General features: G+C 39.9%; 1 long non-coding RNA gene across 1 annotated transcript in view; it reads right to left on the bottom strand.

The window, feature by feature from the left end:
* Window positions 1-1,252: 1,252 nt before the first annotated feature.
* The window catches only part of LOC146599121 (uncharacterized), a 109,038-nt gene continuing 91,558 nt past the window's right edge, over window positions 1,253-18,732 (bottom strand). Inside the window, exons 3-4 of the long non-coding RNA XR_014895106.1 lie at window positions 2,468-2,626; window positions 1,253-1,356 (exon numbers count right to left, since the gene is read on the bottom strand). This is a non-coding gene — a long non-coding RNA (uncharacterized LOC146599121). The remainder of the gene's footprint in view (window positions 1,357-2,467; window positions 2,627-18,732) is intronic.

Genomic DNA, 18,732 nt, shown 5'->3' with positions numbered 1-18,732 from the left:
TGAGTACTTTAAGAGGGCATGAACATTGCCTAGGATTGTTTTAATGATTTTGGACAATCATAAATTATAACAGCAGCTTTTGTAAACATCAAGACTTATAGAAAGGGTCGGTGAATGGATGGTTTCTAGATTTATCTTCATTGAATACAAAGGTAAGTGACAATATACAAACAAAAATACCAAATGGCATAGCATGGCTTTGAGTCATTCTTTTTCTTCTATAAAATGAGAGAAAATTATATACCAAACAGATTGTGTAAGCACCATAGGCAATAACTAAAGCTGGAAGAAGGCCARGCTACATTAATAGCTGCTATTTGATCTGGTTCAAGATCCCTGAACACCCAATGCCTKATGAAGTCAGTGGAAAGGCTCCTACTGATTTCAAGAGGCACCGTATTGGGCCCAGAACGCCTGGCATGGTGCACGGAGCAATGAACAGAGGTGAAGCCAGAGCAATGAAGTTCATCTCCACACTGGAAAGCAGACTGTGGTATACTCCCACTAACCATGTTTCAAGACTGATCAGCTTTTCCTCGTTCCAGAGGAATCTGGCCTCTTGAGTACTTTTAAGCCTCTGAAATCAATAGCATTACTCAAGGAATAAAGCACCACAGAACCTGAATATTTATGGTAAAATTTGCTGCAGCAACTTCTAATGCACTGTGGTCCAAGAGTTTTGAATAAAAGACCAATACAGAAAAGACAAATACTCAACTGATAAAAATCAGCGGTTTCACTTTCAAGGCAATGGAGCTGCAACAACTTGCAACTACCAAAACTACAGCTTTTCAAAATGAAAATAGTTATTGCAGTATTCACAGCTAAGAGCAGCTCCTTGCTTTTATTTTCTTACTGTTTACTAATAGCTCATTTCTGTTGTTTCACAGTGCGATGGTTTTGCATATTACAAAACTGGGGGCATTACGAGAAGGCACTTAGGTTCCAATTGGTTTCTTTTAAGTTGCATTGCTTATACATTGGTAAGTTATTCAAGCAGTCCCCAGTGGAAATGAAGCATGTATTACATAAGGAAGTGTGTACCCAGGAATAATATAAAACACACCTTTTGTTCTCTTTTGTAAACTCTTCTTGGAATTGATTCCTAAAGCAAATACGTGTATTGTGTGTGTATATGTAATGAATATGTGTATATACATATATACCTATACATAGCTACTTATATAGTTATAGTAATAGTTATCCTTTCAAATGGGTCATCAATAGCAGGTTTTACTCACATGATGGGCAATTTGCCATATGGACCGTTCTGTCTGTCAACACACCTTATCTGCTATCATGCCTTTCTTCAGATCTGTAGTTGCACGTAAAAAAAGGTTGGATATCTGTCTCCTCCTAAATACAATAAAATTAAAGCTGTAATTAGCAGCCTTCTCTGGAAAACCAGGTTACATTCCACTCCACATTTAGAGCCAGTACAGAAGTGACAGGCCTCTTGGGACAATATGTAAGCCAAAAGGAGAAAGCAAGCCCAGATGTGTTTCAAGCTTGGAATCACACTAAAAATAAATGAGAGCTAAGTTCATCCTTCCTGCAGGAGGGAGAATTATAAACAGGAATTAATGCCTGGACTGCACCAGGATTCCCACAAAGTAGTCCAGTATGGGGAAATCAGATTTCATCTCAAGTTGGTCTGAAAAGAAAAGAAATCTTGGAATATTTTTCAGAAAAATAAAATAACATTAAGTATTTATTGTGATGCTGTCTTGTTCTACTAAGGTCAAAATGATGAACAAAACCAAGAGCAAACAAAATAGTATATCCTTTCTGAAACTGACTATTTCAGTAATTTCCCCCCAAAATTGAAGAAATTGTTTAAATTATTGCAAAATGTTTTTAATTTTGTTAAATCAGTATCTTCTGAAGAAAAATTGCTCCCTCTGAAAGAAGAATTCATCCTCTTTAGAAGTAACAAGCTGAAAGTAAGGTGCTAGGTAAAAGTAAGTGGGAGAATGAATGATACATTACATAAGCTCGTAAATGCTTCCAAGTCCCTGTGCAATCAAGTATGTTGTGCCTCCTGATTTAAAACAACATCAGTGCATAGTCTTTTGTATTGTAGTAGAAGGAGAGTCTCCCCTGTTCCTTGCAGTGATTTCCTGAGCGTCAATACAGTGCTATTACTGAAATATTCTATATTTATACTGTAAATATCACAAAAGTGGGAGAAGGCAGACAGCCCGGTAGACTGGTAATGTGAGTCTTAAACGTTACTTGAAAACTCTTGTCTCGGCCTTTCTGCAATGCAGTATACAAACGAGCACAAAAGGCTCGTCCCCTTGCCAACACGGCAGATATACCTTGCATCCACACTTGCATCCAACAAAGCCTAAAGTCAGGTTTTTCTTGAACACAATGCAAGCACATTATGCAAGCTGCCCGTGTCACGTGACAATTTTTCTGCATGTAGAGCTTTTTTTGAACATGGCTTTTTTTTGACACTTACCTTAACAAACTCGGAAACTGCTGACCTCCAATTCTCATGCACTCACTGTACTCAATTTCCACAGAGAGCAGGAAATGATAAAAGAGGCAGCAGCAGGTTACACCATCAGGGAAGCTGCTAATGTTCCTTCCATCCTGAGATGTTCGAGGAGAATCTCTCCTGTTGAGCATGAAGGAAGCACAGATTGACTAACACTAACTTAAACAACTTCTAGACATCTAAAGGAGGTGAGGCGAACCCTCTTTAGAATGAGAACATAACACCCACAAATACGTGACATGCCTCTGTCATGGACCTGATGGTCTTCACTGCTGGCTGGTAAAGACAACCTACTTTTATTTCAAATTGGTTCTGCATAATACTTGGGAGGATAAAAGAGCAAGGGATCTTGGTGTCACCTATGTACAGTCTTACCATCAACCAGCACACAGCCTGCAGGAAACCATCTGATTCCTGAACTTCTGCTCCCCTGTCTGGCCTGTTTAAATCTGCACTATCATTCACTGCTTTGTACAGTCATGTGCTACATGCTCCAGTCGATGCACAAGTCTGGAAGGAGCAGATGACTTCCCAACTGCTTTGGCATGATGTTTCCAAATGGTATGTGGAAGGAACAGTACTTCCATTCAAAAATGATGAAAAATTAGCCATAAATGCGTTCTAAAGATTTTCAGAGAAACTAGGTACTCAGCCATCATCTTCTATTTTGAAAAATCACCCCATTTTGAATTAAAATTGATAATCTGTCATATGTTACTAACCTCTCCCCCTCTTTTTGAAAGAACCTCAGTTCAACATTCTGAACTTTTTCTTAGTATCCAGTAGTTTAAAAATATTACAATGCTAAATTTTTTGTAAAAATTTAGTTTCAATGTAGCAATCTTCTAGCCAATATAGGTCACCATCTTAATTACCAAACTCAAATAAGCAGCTATGTCAAATGAATTAACAACATGCACATAATCCCTTTATATATATTCTTGTTAGAGTATCTGTGTTTCAGCTGATGGATCTGTCATTAATGTAAACATATTTTAGCTCTGCTTATAATTGAAACCTTATTTCTGGACAGCCATTTGGCTCAGAGAGCCATGAGAACTACCTTTTCCATGTTCATAAACGTCTCTTCTAGTCCTTCGTGTCACCACTTGATTAGATCTCTGGCATTGTTGACTTCTCTTTGGCAACAAAGAGAACATCATTTCACCAAGTCTGCAATGCTGTGTTAAAACTTGGATTTGAGGTTTAAGGCCAAATAGAAAGAATGGGAGATGTCTCATATAAAAAACTCTCTTTTCTACAGACTAGCTGATTTTCTCCTTAGCAAAAAGAAATTACTAACTAACAAGATCAATCAAGAACATAGGGTATTTTCAACTACTGTTCTCTTCCAAACTTTTCCTGTATGTTCAAACAGCAAAAGTCATTAAAAAAAAAGAGAGAAAGAAAGACAACAGATGGAAGAAAGGTGTATTGAGAGAGGAAGGAGAAGTGATGTTTCACATCTCATTTAGCAAAACAGTGATGGTTCTGAAAAGCAACAGCTCCTCTTCAAACATGCTTTGAGGCTTTCCTGCCCCTTGCAGAATTCCTGCATTTGGACGCCATCAGTCACCAATTTCTCATCTGCCTCTGAGTGCTCTGAGGCAGAACGGGAGCTAAAGTAGAAAATGCTTCTGCCTGGTTTCCCAAGGAAAATAGCCTTTTAAAGGACACTTTTGTTTCCTTTCCTCACTTCTTGTGGACCTACTGTGTGCCACAAGACTCCCTGCAAACTCAGCAGCTGAACCAGTATCACCTTCCTACTACAGAATGGATCCTCCTCATGGGACATTTGTAGAAGCTCAGAACAGCCCTCCCTGCCCTGAGCAGCTTGAGATGACACTGGAAGATAATAATCCCTCCTTCTCCTTCCCCAAATCTTCCTTCACTCAGCATTGTTTGGGTTCAAGGTCTCCAGCAAAAACATCACCAACAAAGCCCATACCCCTGCGTGGCTGTAGATGGATTCTGACAAACTAGTTTCACAGCTATTTTTCACACAAGAGGTATCTTAAAATGCCTATGCCTTGGCTTCAGTTCTGGATGTGGGGAGAAGTAAATTCTTACTCGGATAAAATTAATCTGCCCCTTCCTCCTCCAAGCCTATCTGATTTCCCTTGTTGTGTTTTCACTCCTTGTGAATTGCCACCCGTGTTCCTCAAGTCTTCTCACTCTTTGAATCCCTGTTAGCTCCTGACTCATAGTGCCATCCCCTTTGCGTTTTTGCCAGGCTGCCCCTCCTTTCCCTCCACTGGCTGCTGACATGAGAGGATGGGAGCAAGAGGCCACAGTGCTCCTTGCCGAGGACACTGCAGAGGCCGTCCCGGCTCAGCACGCACAAGCCCCGGTGCAGCCAGCCTGGGGAAGGCACGCGTGCGCCTTTCGCGGGGGCAGCGCTGAACAGGACTGAACGCCGCCGGCACAGGTTSAGTTAGCTGCCAAGCTCTAACACAGAGAACGGATGTGAACCGAGATACTACCCAAGCTCATGCCTCGGCCAAACTAAAGCAGACAGTCACATGGGAGRCAAAAAGACCATCCCAGGATCATTCTCATTTCAAATCCTTTGTAAGGCTCTTCTGAAACAGCTGTATCATATTTTAATGTAAGTAAAATAATATATTCTTCCCTGTGCTCAGTTTCAGAAATTGTTGAATCATTTCTGCTGATCATTTCCAAAGAAATTCAGCCTGAAGCAGATCTCAACATGCAGGATTTCTGCACGCATGGTAAAAGTTTAACAGCATTAGAGGTTACTACAATGGAAATTGTAGGGCACCACTGGTTTCACTTATAATAATGAAACTTGGTAAAAAATTAGGAGCATTTTGGTGAAGTAGTTTTACATAAGAGAAGTCATTTTTCCAAATCAAAATGTTCTTTAGAAACTGATTTCAGCTAAATGCTTTAACTTTCTGAGTTAATTTTGACTCATATATTTTATTCTCACTGTATAATTGTATTTCATTGTTTCAACATATACGTATTATACGAAAACAAATCCTAACATATATCATATATATACTGTTACATCTTATTTGATACTATAGTTATTAAGCTATATGATAATATAATATTTGGTATTATCAAATATCAGATTTCCATATTTCAGAATAAAAAATGCTTCTAAAGTGAAACTTCTCGGAATATCCACCGCACAGTGAGAGTCTAACTGTTGCTTTGGATTCTGAGGGAGTATGCAAGCAAATGCTGAAACTTCAAAAATTTACTTCAACAGAGAAGTAGATTTTCCAAACAATTTCAGCAGCAACACTCAGCACTCAATAGGGTTCCACAGTGCTAGGATAAACAGAAACTCACCATTTGTGAGAATAAGACATTAGATAAATGAGAAAAAAAACGGTTTTTCTCCCTCTAACATTCAAAATTTTGATGTTTTATTTTAAAAAATACTGAACAACTTCTGTCAGAAAAAAGATATAACTGACAGGCCTACCATCTGGCAGTTTGTGCCTGTATTCCCGTCATTCGTCTTGGAATTCTGTGGAGCTTATATCCTTGAAGCTTTGCAACTTATGTACCTTGCTCCCACACAAAAGCAGAGCAATCATATCTATAAGCTGGAAAGGTTTTCAGGTTTTGCTGTTAAAAACCAGCAAATCCCTCTGCAGATGTGCATTGGCTTCCTCGATGCTTTTTCATCAATGACTCTATTCCCATTAACAATCTCCATCATCAAAGATGTACAATTCATAAAAGAAACTGTGAGCCCAAAACCAAGATGACCTACAGACTGCTACAACACATGCAGGGTTCAGCTGAAAATCAAATGCCTACACAGCCCGAGAGGAGTAAGCCAGAAAACTGGCCTCGGGAAGTATGTACWGTGCTCAAACTGGCACAGAAGGAGGCTGGGGCCATCGCCAGAGCTGCCTGAGAGTTACTCCACTTCCCCGAGCAGCAGAAATGGTGCTGGCTTTCTCCTGCCCCTCCGTCCCGGGGAGCTGTCGGTTCTGTTCTCACGCCTGACACCTCGCCGCAGGAGCACGGGCAAGCCTCCTCCTCTCTGCCCGCGCCTTGCGTCCCCATGTCACCACAAACAGTGCGAGGCAGGAACTACCCCTAGCCGATTTTATGAACATAGTGAGTATCTTGGGGCACTTCACTAGCATAAGCCACAGTTCCTGGCAAGCACCCTGCTATCTTCAGTATGCTGTTGATTGAACCTTAATACCACATGATAATTCAACTCCATAAGGATACGTTTTGTTTCAAACCTCTAATGAAATACAGACCCTACAGTTGAGTATTAATATAAGGCAATAATGCACATATAAATGTACAAAATACATTTATTACTTTAACATTTTACAGACATCTCCCCTAAGCAAATATACATTGGACACTCCGTGCACTTTATTCACAGAACTTTATTCTATACTCAGTTCCATGCAGTGCCTGCTGGTAACATTCAGTGTCTCTGCTAACAATTCATGAGCCAAACAACTCTCTGCATATTCTCCTTCAGGCTGCTAACAGGTCCTTCAGTGCTCATTTTTCTACTATTACCACACAGTCAGTTCCCCTAGGACTTAAAAAAAAAAAAAAAATGTGAGGAAAATAAAAACCATATGGGACAGCTCTGCAGCTGGCATGAATCATCTAACTCCACTGCACTCAGCGGGCCAGATTTTCACATGGTGCAAATGGTTACAGTGCCAATGAAAYCAAAGCTATTCTTCCAGAGTCCAACCTACTGACACCCTACTTTCTTCTCCAACTCATTTTTTTGATCTAATATCAAGTATTAGATTCCATCAAGTCCTCCAGGGCTTTAATTACGGTTATTAGCACAGCACTGTTGTCAGCTTCAAACAAACTTCTATTTGCAACTGCTTTTGTAAACTYTTCTTTAGAGGTGCAACTCTTTTCCTGTTTTTTTGCCAGCTGCTAGATAGGTGTCTGTTCTAAACTGGGTCTTCTCCTAGGGCAAGAGAGAGGGACAGAGATCTCCATCTCTCTTGGCACCTGTATTCTGGTGGGTTCTCCCTCTCACGTAACTAGCACAACGTTAGCATCTCCTTTAATCAGTTTCCACATAAGCACTGCATGTCTCCTTGCTTGTATTAGAGATTTTTCACCRGCAGGCCTGTTGTCCACTTCTGCTGGAGAATGGTTTGATACTGCTGACTCCCTGTGTATTGCAGTAGTAGACACAGGCTGCTGTTTCAGAAAGCTTAATAAATTGGACTGAACAACAGTCTAAAAAAGGAAATAAAAGATTTAATTGGCTGGTATTTCTACCCCCTTCTGCTTTCTAAGAAAGACAAAATAAAAAATAAACAAGCAGTGGCACAAACTGGAGTGCATGAACAGCTCTCCCCTAAGAATGCTTCCCCATTAACTCAATGTTTGTCTATGTTACCTATGAACCAATGTGGTTTCAATTTAGTTTCTTATTAATCTTGGGCATTTCTTTCAACTGCTATTTTAAAAATAGAAACTTCATGTTGAACATTTTAATAGTATTATGTTTCAAAGGCAACAAGCTGCTGTACTGATTTTTTTCCTAAAACTTTATTGCCAGATGTAAATACTTGTGATTATTGATATTTTTCATTTTCCCACAGGCTTCTCTTTTCCTTATTAAACAATATATCTGTAGTTAAGGAGCTCCATGAAAGTTGAGTGAGGTCCATGAGAAATCACTAGKCACCAGCACACAAATTCATCTTGTCTAATTTCAGGCACTTCACTGAACTGCCTAAATTAGGAGTTTACTGAACTCCCCCTATAGTTCCCTATAGTGGAAATGACTGCAGGTCCATGAAGTCTAAAATCTAAATTGCTTTCTAGAAGTAACTATTTCTCTTCACTGATTACAGAGGGATCCTAGGCCAACTCAGGGGTTAGGTCTCTAATATATGCAATTAAATGAAGAACCTAATGCAAACTGAGATGAATTCAGACTCCAGGGTCYTCAGCAAATATTAACGAACAAGCAGAGGACCTGCCAGGAACACATTTGAGTTTCTAGCCAGTGTCTATATAAGTTTAAATCAAGATGACCACAATACTGTAGTTAAAAAAGACAACCTCATCTAAATGACAATTTCAGTGGTCTTTGGGTAAGGTCAAAACCAGAGTAAAGTCAGCAGAAAGGCAACTAAAGTTTTTGAGAGATTTTGATGCACTTCAACTTTGCATTCAGCTCTGCCCAGCCTTCTTCCTCTGCCACGAAGAAAGCCTAACAAAACCACACCACAGAGTTGGTGGGAGTTTAGCCACTGATTTCATAAAGAACAGGATAAAATCTTTTGTGAGCAAAGGCAAGTCTGCTTAGAACAAGGAGTATTAGCTGCATAGGGAAAGAAGGGAATATACAAAAACAGTGAATTCCCACCCATTATTTTTGAAGTTTGGGGAGATGGAAGGGGATAATAATGACTCTGGAGAATTAAAAGAAATCTTCACACACAGCTGTTAAATACTAACTGGGTGATCAGTGATGACACTAATTATAACATTTTATTAACACTTGAAGAGCTTGCTTCCCACCCACATCTGATAGTTCCCATCTCTTCAAAGAGACTGCAGCCATAACAAACAGTGGATTCAGCATCCAGCACAGCTTCTTCCATCAGCAGTAGCTCTGCTCGAAGGCTCTGTCCCTTCCCCCATCACCTCCAATAACTCATTCCCACCACCCTGCCAGGCGTTTCCGTTCCTTCCCTTGTGCTAAATGCCAAATCAGCTGTTTATGTAGCTGTGCTCTGAGGGAGCAGAAATTTCCAGTGAGGAGATGGGAGCAATAACCTTGTTTGTATCAGCGTTTTCAGTTACCAGAGTCCTTACAAGGTAAAATGAACAACTCTAATCTCAAACTACAGAGCTTCCCTAATACAAGATCAAGACAGGTAAAGAGAATATTAAAAGGCTGAACTAGTCTTTCTAGAGTATAGTAAAAAAGCACCTAATGGGGCTGATCCAAAGACTGCTGGAAATCAGTAAGTGGACTTCTACTGACTTCAGTGAGCTTTGGATCTGCTCTACAAAGCCAGCCAGCTGCAAAAGTTGCTACAGTCAAAGGAAAATATGCTATGAAGGAATGGTGGCCTTGTGGTTGAAGTACTGGCATGGTTTCAAGAGGCTTGGATTCAAACTTCAGCTCTGCTGTTCCTGACCCTGTGCAAAACATTTCATTTCTCTGGACCTCAGCTTTCCTTCCATWGAAAGTGAACAGTAATGATACCAGCATTCCATATCTAACATAACCAAATGAGCCAAAGCGTAGCGAAATTCAAGGATCCCTGCAAGGCAGGAGGCAACTGTACGGAAACACTTACCAGCAGAATCTCAGAAGGTATAACTCTTCCTCTCCCCTTGTAGGCCCAACAAGGTCTGCTCTCCAGTGATACAGTATAGGGTGAGTATTGAACCAGCATCTCATTTATTTCAAGCACTCTGAATATACCTGCAAGCTGTGACCTGAACGAGCTGGCTGGACACTCTGAGATGTATGGCTAAAGCAGTATATAGCTCAGTGCAGGTTAGCCAGATCYTAGTGCCACACACTGAGCAACAAGTTCCTGTGTCCGTATTACTTGCAACAGCCGTGAGACTTCATGTAAATATAGTCTGGGTATGCTTACATGAGCTGCAGCCACAGCAGCGCACACATAACTGTATGACTCCAATCTAGCCAAGCAAATGTGCATTTTTCTAACCCTTGAGCACGTGAATAGACCTATGAAAGTCAAGGTAATACACATGTAATTGATTTCCTAGATTGGAGGCATGGGACAGGTAAGAKCCTCAGAGAGCTTGTGCTATGTTTTCTCTGAGGATTCCAGGAAGCCTGTCAGTCTTAACATTATTTATACACTTGCTCAAAATATCCTCCTACCAACAGCTGGAGCTTCTGGCAGCCACATGCAGACCCTATATTGTAACATTATTCTTCTGTTTAAGAAACAAACTCTTCCAAGCAGAATAAATTCTTTAAAAAATGATCCAAGCAAAGGTACAAATTAAGCCCCCTTTAATTTAAGAAATTAAATACTAAAATCATTTTTACAGCATAGAAAGATCAAACTGCAAACAAGCTGCAAAAGCCATTACTAATTTAACATTCCATTATTCCTTTTTTCCAAAGTGTGATTCTTTTCTTCAAGCCAAGCATACTTTGCTGGGACCAAACCTTCACATTAGATTTCCTGTGCTGTGGACTTGATGCGATAAAGCAGTTACTTAGGACCAACAAATCACTTCATTAAAGAAGCCCATTCGTAAATATTCTCAACAGCAATTAATGTCTTGGCGTAAGGAACTCATTTTGTGCTGCATTCCTCACTCAGAGAAGACCTCCCTCTAAAGCAATGACTGCAGGATACGGTCTTAATTTTGAAGGAATAAAGAAGCCATCCTGGCTCTCGCCTTTGCCTGCACTGTTTTGGTTCTTCTAGGCAGGAAAGAGCAGGCAAAGATTGGATGGAGGTGCCCCCCTTTAGTTCTCAAGCCACGTGAAAAATGGACTGTCCAATGGTTTTCCAGCTGTCCCTCAAGTCTCTGGGGAACCAGGATAACTTACAGCGTTTCTTCTAGGCAGAGCTGAACAGAATGCTGGTGTCGCACAGGATCCAGTGTTCACTGATACTGGCAGTACCAGCAAGTTATGATAAAAGTATTCCCACCCACTCTTGGTAAGTGGAGGAGGTAGAAAGTCTAGTTAAAAGAATGAAACGAAAAAGCTTTTTCACATCCCTTTGCCTCATGTAAGGGCTTGTCTAAGGAGTGTATCAATGCACTGACTTGTAGCAGATTAGTCAGCCACAATACACCTCTCTAGGCTGTACAAAATCCCAGAGTCAGCAGGGTCCCTGATGAACAAAAATCTGAAGCAAAAACTCAAGATATATTTGAATACATTGTTTGAGGGTTTTGTCTGTAAAAAACAAATGCRTCTTATTATGATGCAGTATAACTCTCTCTGTTTTGATAGGAATGCACAGGCACTATTTTGAAATTGTTACATTAAAAGTCAATATGTAAGATTCTAAAAAACAAAAGAAAAAAACAGCTTTAGTTCTGCTCTTGTTGAAACCAGTATTCTCATCTTATTAATTTGAATAACCTGATATTATAGTGCACATAAAAAATACAATATTCTGGAACAGAAAAATGAACAAACCATCAAGATTCAGGCATTTATTTCAACACAACTTTAGCTTACCAACTAAAACCCTTCTAAACACTTTGTCGGAGTCTGACCTTATAAACAAATCCATGAATATTTCTAAAAGTGTAATTCATTCAGATATTTCCATCTTTGAAATGATCCTCCACTTCTTTAGGGAAAATCATCTCCTTGACATTCAGAAGAAGTAGCTAAATAAATGCAAGTATATGTACTGATTATAAAAGGCCTACTGAACTGGAGTAACAATAATTCCTCAGTCTTGAAAACATAGAAAATAAATGCAATTTTACATTAAAGATCTGAAAACAAACTCCAGGCTAATATTTTCAGGGGAAAAAAAAACTTTGATCTCTTTTTCTTTCCGGGGGGGAGCCAATATCAACATGAGTGATTTTGTACTATATTCAGGAGTCTTTATGTGGGTTAATAATGTTAAAGTTATTCCACTGCTTTTTCAAACTTTTCTGGAATCAGCTCCTTGGTGAAACAGGGCCCTATTGAAGACTCCTGAATTTGCATAGCATGTGCAAGACATTTAGATTTATATTCCATGTTAGGTTTGTGTGTTTAGAGTTTACCCAGGCATATGTAATTCATTGGCTGTATTGTTATCCTCACAATGAACAAGCATACTCACTTCATCTGCAAGAAATATAGTTTTAAATGTAGAAAATTAAATTTCCATGAGAAAATGTTTTCCATGAGAATTTCCATCAATAAAGGCTTAGCCCAAACTTACCAAGGTTGAAAGACTTTGATTTGAGCCTACCTGGCTACAGTGAGAGTTAGCTAGTAAAATCATAAAAYCATTTGAAAATGTCTACTTTGAAAGTGCTCCTGTAATGACAATTGCTCAYGTTGCAGCTATCTCTGAATCCTTTCACCGTCGTCATCCTGTTGTGTTTAAGTGATGGATTTACCCATAGAACCTGGCATATTCTGCTTTAAGTCTTTACAACCTCAAGAGATGGAAGGAATCAAATTTACCATGACAACAAAGAGAAAGCTGACCYTAATGATGGAAGACTGAGCCCACTAAACTACAGAAATCAGTAACCACAGGAATGATCCACCCACTCACAGTTTCCACCCAAATCAGATCGTCAGCTCCATCCATGTCAGTGGCTTGACCACATGATCAACTCTCCTGCTAGTTGAGAGGGCAACAATATGCTACGCAAATCCATCAGGTGCAGCAGCAGTAGTTCACAACATCTGTACAGCAGAGTTTCCCCAGAAATTTGAGTGTCAGATACAAAAGCCATCTAAATAAATCTGCAGTCAATTGGTTTGGTTTGATATTGGTAGGGCAGCATAGTTCATTTTGCATTTGCTGTCAGTATCTGAGTTTGTTGGGGGTGGTTTCCAAAGTGACACTAACACTGGTGTTACCTTATGTGGTTTTCTGCTCTTCATAATCAAGTAGAATATCTGGGATGGGGCTGTGAAAGGTTGCTAGTACAATCAAAGCACTGGGCCATGACAGATGACCAGAAGAGTTTGGCTGTTAGGCCAAAAAAAAAGGGGGGGGTAGGCTGAAGGAGAATAGCTGCTTTCACTCAGCTATCAATGGGATGTATAGCAGAAATGAGATCCACTCAAGCTAAGGGAGAATATTGGCTTGAGACCAAAGGGGCATCTATTGCCATGAGTTAATGTGGGCGGTGAGTCATGAGAAGGTGAGTCATGAAAAAAGCCTGCCAAGGGGAGCAATGAGGACAATCCATGATGGAGGTTGAAAAGCTTATGGCAGTGACTTTATGGTGCAGAGTTCATGATGGCAGAACACTGGATTTACGTCGCAGCAGGTCCCACGCAGTTCTTCTGTTGCTAGCTTCCTTCCCAAATCCCAGATCCTGCACTATTTACATTGAATGGAAGATTTGCCAATAGTTTCAAYATGATCAGCCCAACTACCACAGAAAACATGTGCTTTCTGCAGGGCAAGAGAAAGGAATTCAYGGATCATAAAGTACTGACTACTGTGTTCTTTTAATTTTCATTTCTTTCATTAAGAGCTTAATATTTGTTTTCTTACTGTTTCATTCAACCATAAAACTTTCCTTCAGGCCACTGGCCTCTTCTTCTCAACAAAGTGGCTAATTCAGTTGTGGAGCTGGTGGTCCAGAGAAGAAAAAAAATACACCTCTTCAGAGATATGGGAGACGTGCATTGCAACATAGTTTGTAGCTGCTTCTGTCTTTACTGAGGAGATGTATTCACCTAAGCATATTAGGAGACTGGATCAAAATGGATACATAATATGGTGGAATAGATAACATTTGAAACAAAGGTAGTGCATCTGCTTTGAACGACTGTCATTTTGGATCCAGGTGGAACTGTGCCTGCTCATACGGAGAAGTCAGATTTTTAACACCATAAGCATTTCAGGTATTCAACACCCAGAGAAAATCAGTAACAGCCTAACAAATCATTAGGTAGCTTTACCACAGTCTCATGAATATGAACAGTAGTATCAAAGATACAAGGGCCTAGTTGCTGCTCTGTTTGCTTCAAAATCACTGGCACAACTGAACTCAAAATCAGTTACTTAGGTGCCAATCATATGACTGTTYCTGGGTAGTCCTTCTGTGAATTAAAAGACTTTTCAATTTATTTTCTAACTACACAAACTAAACCAAGCAGGAGGATATGGGGGAAATCATTGCTCATTCCAGCAGTTCTGGACTATGGGAGAGGATGGCAGCTCTGCCTCCAATGRATTTGCCATCCTGCCATGGATCTGCTTATTTTTTAATATAAAGTTATTTCACTGATCTCAGCTCTCTAATGTATCTCAGACAGAGGTCTATAAACTGTTATACATCTTTTCTCCCACAGTTAGAGCCAAAAGACCCTATGCATGTAATCTTTTATAAGGGAGCACACTGGTCAGTAAAATTTTGGAGATACTGCTACGCTCCAGGTAAAACAATGCAGATYTCTTGAAATATACCTGTTTGCACTGAAAGTAAGAAAATGACAGAAAGCATATGAGTGGCTGAGTACAAAAATRTGTGATGAAATAGTGAGATTAAGTATTAAAGTCAGATTTTATCTGTAGGAATTATGTGACAGATATTATYATTTTTTTCAAACGGCAACTACTACGATTATTACCCAGAAAGAACAGCTAGCATCGAACMTGAGTATTCTCCAGCCCAGCTCACTCTGTCCACATTTTTGGAATGTAACTACCCCAGCATTATCTGCAGATGACATTATAATATAGGTTATAAAAATAAACAATGGAACCCTGCAATTAAACTATAATGAACCAAAATACCTTAGAGGTATTTTGGTATAGGCTTAGAGASAGACATCTCCAGGAAAAAGTAATTTTAATACCTAATAAAGAGTATACAAAATATCACCRTCACTTTTACATCACAAAATCTGGTGACTATCTCAGCTATGACAACAGCATACTCCTAAATTTGATTTCATATCATAGCAGCATGTACTAACATCTTTGGATTTTTCCCAAAGACTCTCTTATTTGAGTAGCAAGTAAGTGCCAATCCTAAAATATATTCTATTTTTCTTCATGATCATTAATGAAGAAATTATATTATACCTATACATCTTGATATATGGCTTGCTGTTTTATCAATCCAAATGAGCTAGACCTGTTAATTTGTTATGATCTAAGCTGACCTAAGTGGCTTCTGCAATAAGTTTCAGTACCTATATTCAGAATATGCTAAAGACTTTTTACATAATGAAATGGATTAGAGATGCAAAAAAAGAAAAAATTATAAACAAAGAAGGAAAAGGAAATAGCATAAGGGGGACTTAAAAGGTTTAGAAACATAGGAAGAAAAACAGTAAGTAGAAAGAATATAAATGAATACATCTAAAATAAAACAATCACCAATATAGAGCTGTTTGGATACAAAAGCAAAATCCTATCCTGACTGAAATCACTGAGAATTTTCCACTTATTTCATTTGGGCTAGGATTTCTCCCTTGTAAAGCAACAATGACACAGGAAACTTAACAATGCTAATGAGATGTAAATAAGAAAAWGTGACATTGCAACCAAGAGTGCTGATGAACAGAAAGAAATTACCATAAAGGGGGAGCTAACAGCTGTAGTTCCGAAAGAAGCATTGCTCAGAGAGCTTACAATAGGAGCACATCTGGGAGCAACGAACAAAACTGCTCTCAGGGTAAGCGCTCTCAGTGAAGACACCTTGAACAGATTTCAGATGCACATATCTCAAGACCTAATGCCCTGCACAGCAGAAGGCACTGCTGAAAAAAGCACRTATACCAGTAGCACCATACCAGCTTAGCACAGTGATGAGAGATTCAGGGACAGATGAGCGCTGTTAACATTAGGTTACATCTATACAAGCAAATTAAGTGTGCCTGGGAACATTCCTGGGCACGGAGGCCAACTGGCACAGAACAGCTTGAGTCTATGCCAGTAAACACCCTTTACCTTCAAAACAGGGAGGCTGCATGCAACCTGCTGATCAGGGACGGTCCCAGGAACACGCTTGCAGCCAAACCATACTCAAGAACTATCCAGGGCAGCGCTGGTTGGTGCATGCCAAAACCTCGCCAGGGACTGCTCAAACAGTTTACCAGGGCAGGCAGTCACGCTCCCAGCCCAGGAACATTCCTGGGCATCACTGAATATACCAGTAAACACATAGCCAGCTCCCACGTTCCCCCTCCTTGCCAAGTGAAGGATTTCTCTTGTGTTGAACACATTTGAATAGACTGTCTCAAAGATCTACTCCTTCTCCCATGCCAGATCATCTCGCCTTCTGTTCCCATATGCACAACATAAATGGAAAGACCCAGTTAAAGCAACGGGAATGGTCTGACTYGAACTGCTGGTGGCTTGCCTGCTCTCTATGGTTCACGAAGAGTGCTGCAGGCTATATCTATAGCACTAGTAAGGCATGGTGAACACGGTATCTTTCCGAAACCGTCCACTCAGGGACCTCACTGCATAAAGGTGCCCAGGGACACTTGTTAATGTATTAAGCCATTTAAGAAGTGCTCATACCAGGAGCACTCCAATATATAGGCTTCCTCATGTTTTTGGAGCTGAAGATGGGGCTAGTCCATTGGTCTCACTACACAGACTGTTCTTCRAAGCACAACAGATTCCGTGAACCACATTTTGAGACTATTGGCTGCAGCTAGAATGCCAGGACCAAGACTTGCAGGTTAAGCTAATTTCCTCTTGTTTTTCTAATTATCACTACTCTAAGGCTCAAAAACAGTAGTGCTCAAATCATTTTGCTTAAAAAATAGATTTTGATTAGGAAAAATAATAATTTTATTCAAATATTTTCAACTTCTAGACATTAAAAATAATCTCTTCTTAATCACTGATTTTTAARATACTTTTAAGTTAAGTACATTTTCTAGGAGAACTAGATTCTAGTTCTCCTTCTTCCTCATATATTTTAAGCATTTTTTTTCAGCAGTCACTGAAGAGAAGCTTCCAGGATAAATCAGTCCTCTCTTCTCTGATTCATATGAAAAAATACTAACAATATCGACCTACAGAGGAGAGGGTAAGAGTTTGAATGAGACTGTTATACAAACATATACGTTTGTGTGTGTTTTTATAARCTCCTCATCAGTTTAAAAAGAAGTTTATGTTAAGAACACCACTTACTTACCTTCTAATAAATTCTAATTAAAATTTAAGTTCCAAGCCCAGCAAGAATAAATGTGTATTGACAAGTATACTGAGTCCCGGGAATGCACAAGACTCCTAATTACAGCTTGAAATGTGTTGATACACGTTGCATTTGTAAGTTAACACCACAGGTAGTACCTAGCCTTCTGCTGCAATGTACAACAGGTTGCTAGAATTCATTACCAGGAAGATTTTGGAAGTGRGAGAGGAACCCAGGTCGATATATGCCAATGACTCACTGATGAGAGTTACATGTTTCTGATTTGTTCTTGAAGCCTTGAATTTAAAAGAGCTCTCTCCCTTGCTGAAAGTCCTGGGACATTTTTGTGATAGGGATTCCTGTCTACCCACAGACRTATGGAGACAGCTAACTCATTTCAGGTAGGCTCTAGTCACTGCCGCACCGAGCTAGGTCTGATGTCAAGACCTAGACCCCCGGGGATGACTCTGACATAGTTTTGAGACATGTGTAGCTGGACACTCAGTTATTTGTGAAAGACTCTTACCAGATAATCCTACTTGTCTGCAAGGGCTGCAGGTTYACAGTACAGATGCCCTCCCTAAAGCCTTGCTGCCCTCTTGAGGGGAGATGAATCCTCCTGCCCAAAATGGTGCAGRGACTTGGGATGGAGACACAGGTATTGACATGCTGTCCTATGTGAGGAAGTGCCCTCTGACCCCCAAGGAAAAATCTCCCCAGACCACCTCCTTGACACTGGATGAGATTCCCCCAACASTGCATGAATGCAACTGCTTATGTCACTTCAAGCCAAGAGACATGTGCTACTGCTGTGGCTTTGTGGTCTGAGAACTACTATGTATATGAAGGTGTAAAATATCACGTGTGGTACAAGAGAAAGAAATGAATCCAGTGTCTCTGAATCCTYCACATCTGTACGTGGATTAAACAAGCAGAATTTGAAAGTTATTGCTGTTTTTTTTTCCTTCTTGCATTCTAATTTTTGAAGATTTCTCACAGTTTACGACAGGCAGTGYTGACAAAAGCAACCAGGCATTAAAGTATGCTGCATCCTGACAGTCATCCTCAGGACCAGCTCAAGGTTGCATTTACCTTAGCAAATACTGAGGAGCAATACAAGAGAATCCAGAGAGAAACAGCATTGAGACATATCCTAGCCCTAAACCTAACCTATGAACTGAATGCCTTTCAGTTATTGGAGTATGTTATGCGCACCTCTTCTGGCTTAGTTTCATCCAAAAGGAATCCAAGACCACTCTATGATGTTAACCAAAGTGTGGAAGTGGAGCGATTCGTATCAAAAGTTCAACCATGATCCAAATTCCTGATGTAGATKCCCTCTTAGGTCTGTGTAATAGGATCCTCCAGAGCTTGCAGGGGAACCCCACTTGTTTGAGCCTAGCACACTGCACAGA

This window comes from Rhea americana, unplaced genomic scaffold (assembly GCF_003343005.1).
Source record: "Rhea americana isolate MKP2758 unplaced genomic scaffold, rheAme1 scaffold_146, whole genome shotgun sequence".
Taxonomy (NCBI): Eukaryota; Metazoa; Chordata; class Aves; order Rheiformes; family Rheidae; genus Rhea; species Rhea americana.
Note: the sequence above shows the minus strand (reverse complement) of the source record. Positions and strands in the feature narration are given on the sequence as shown.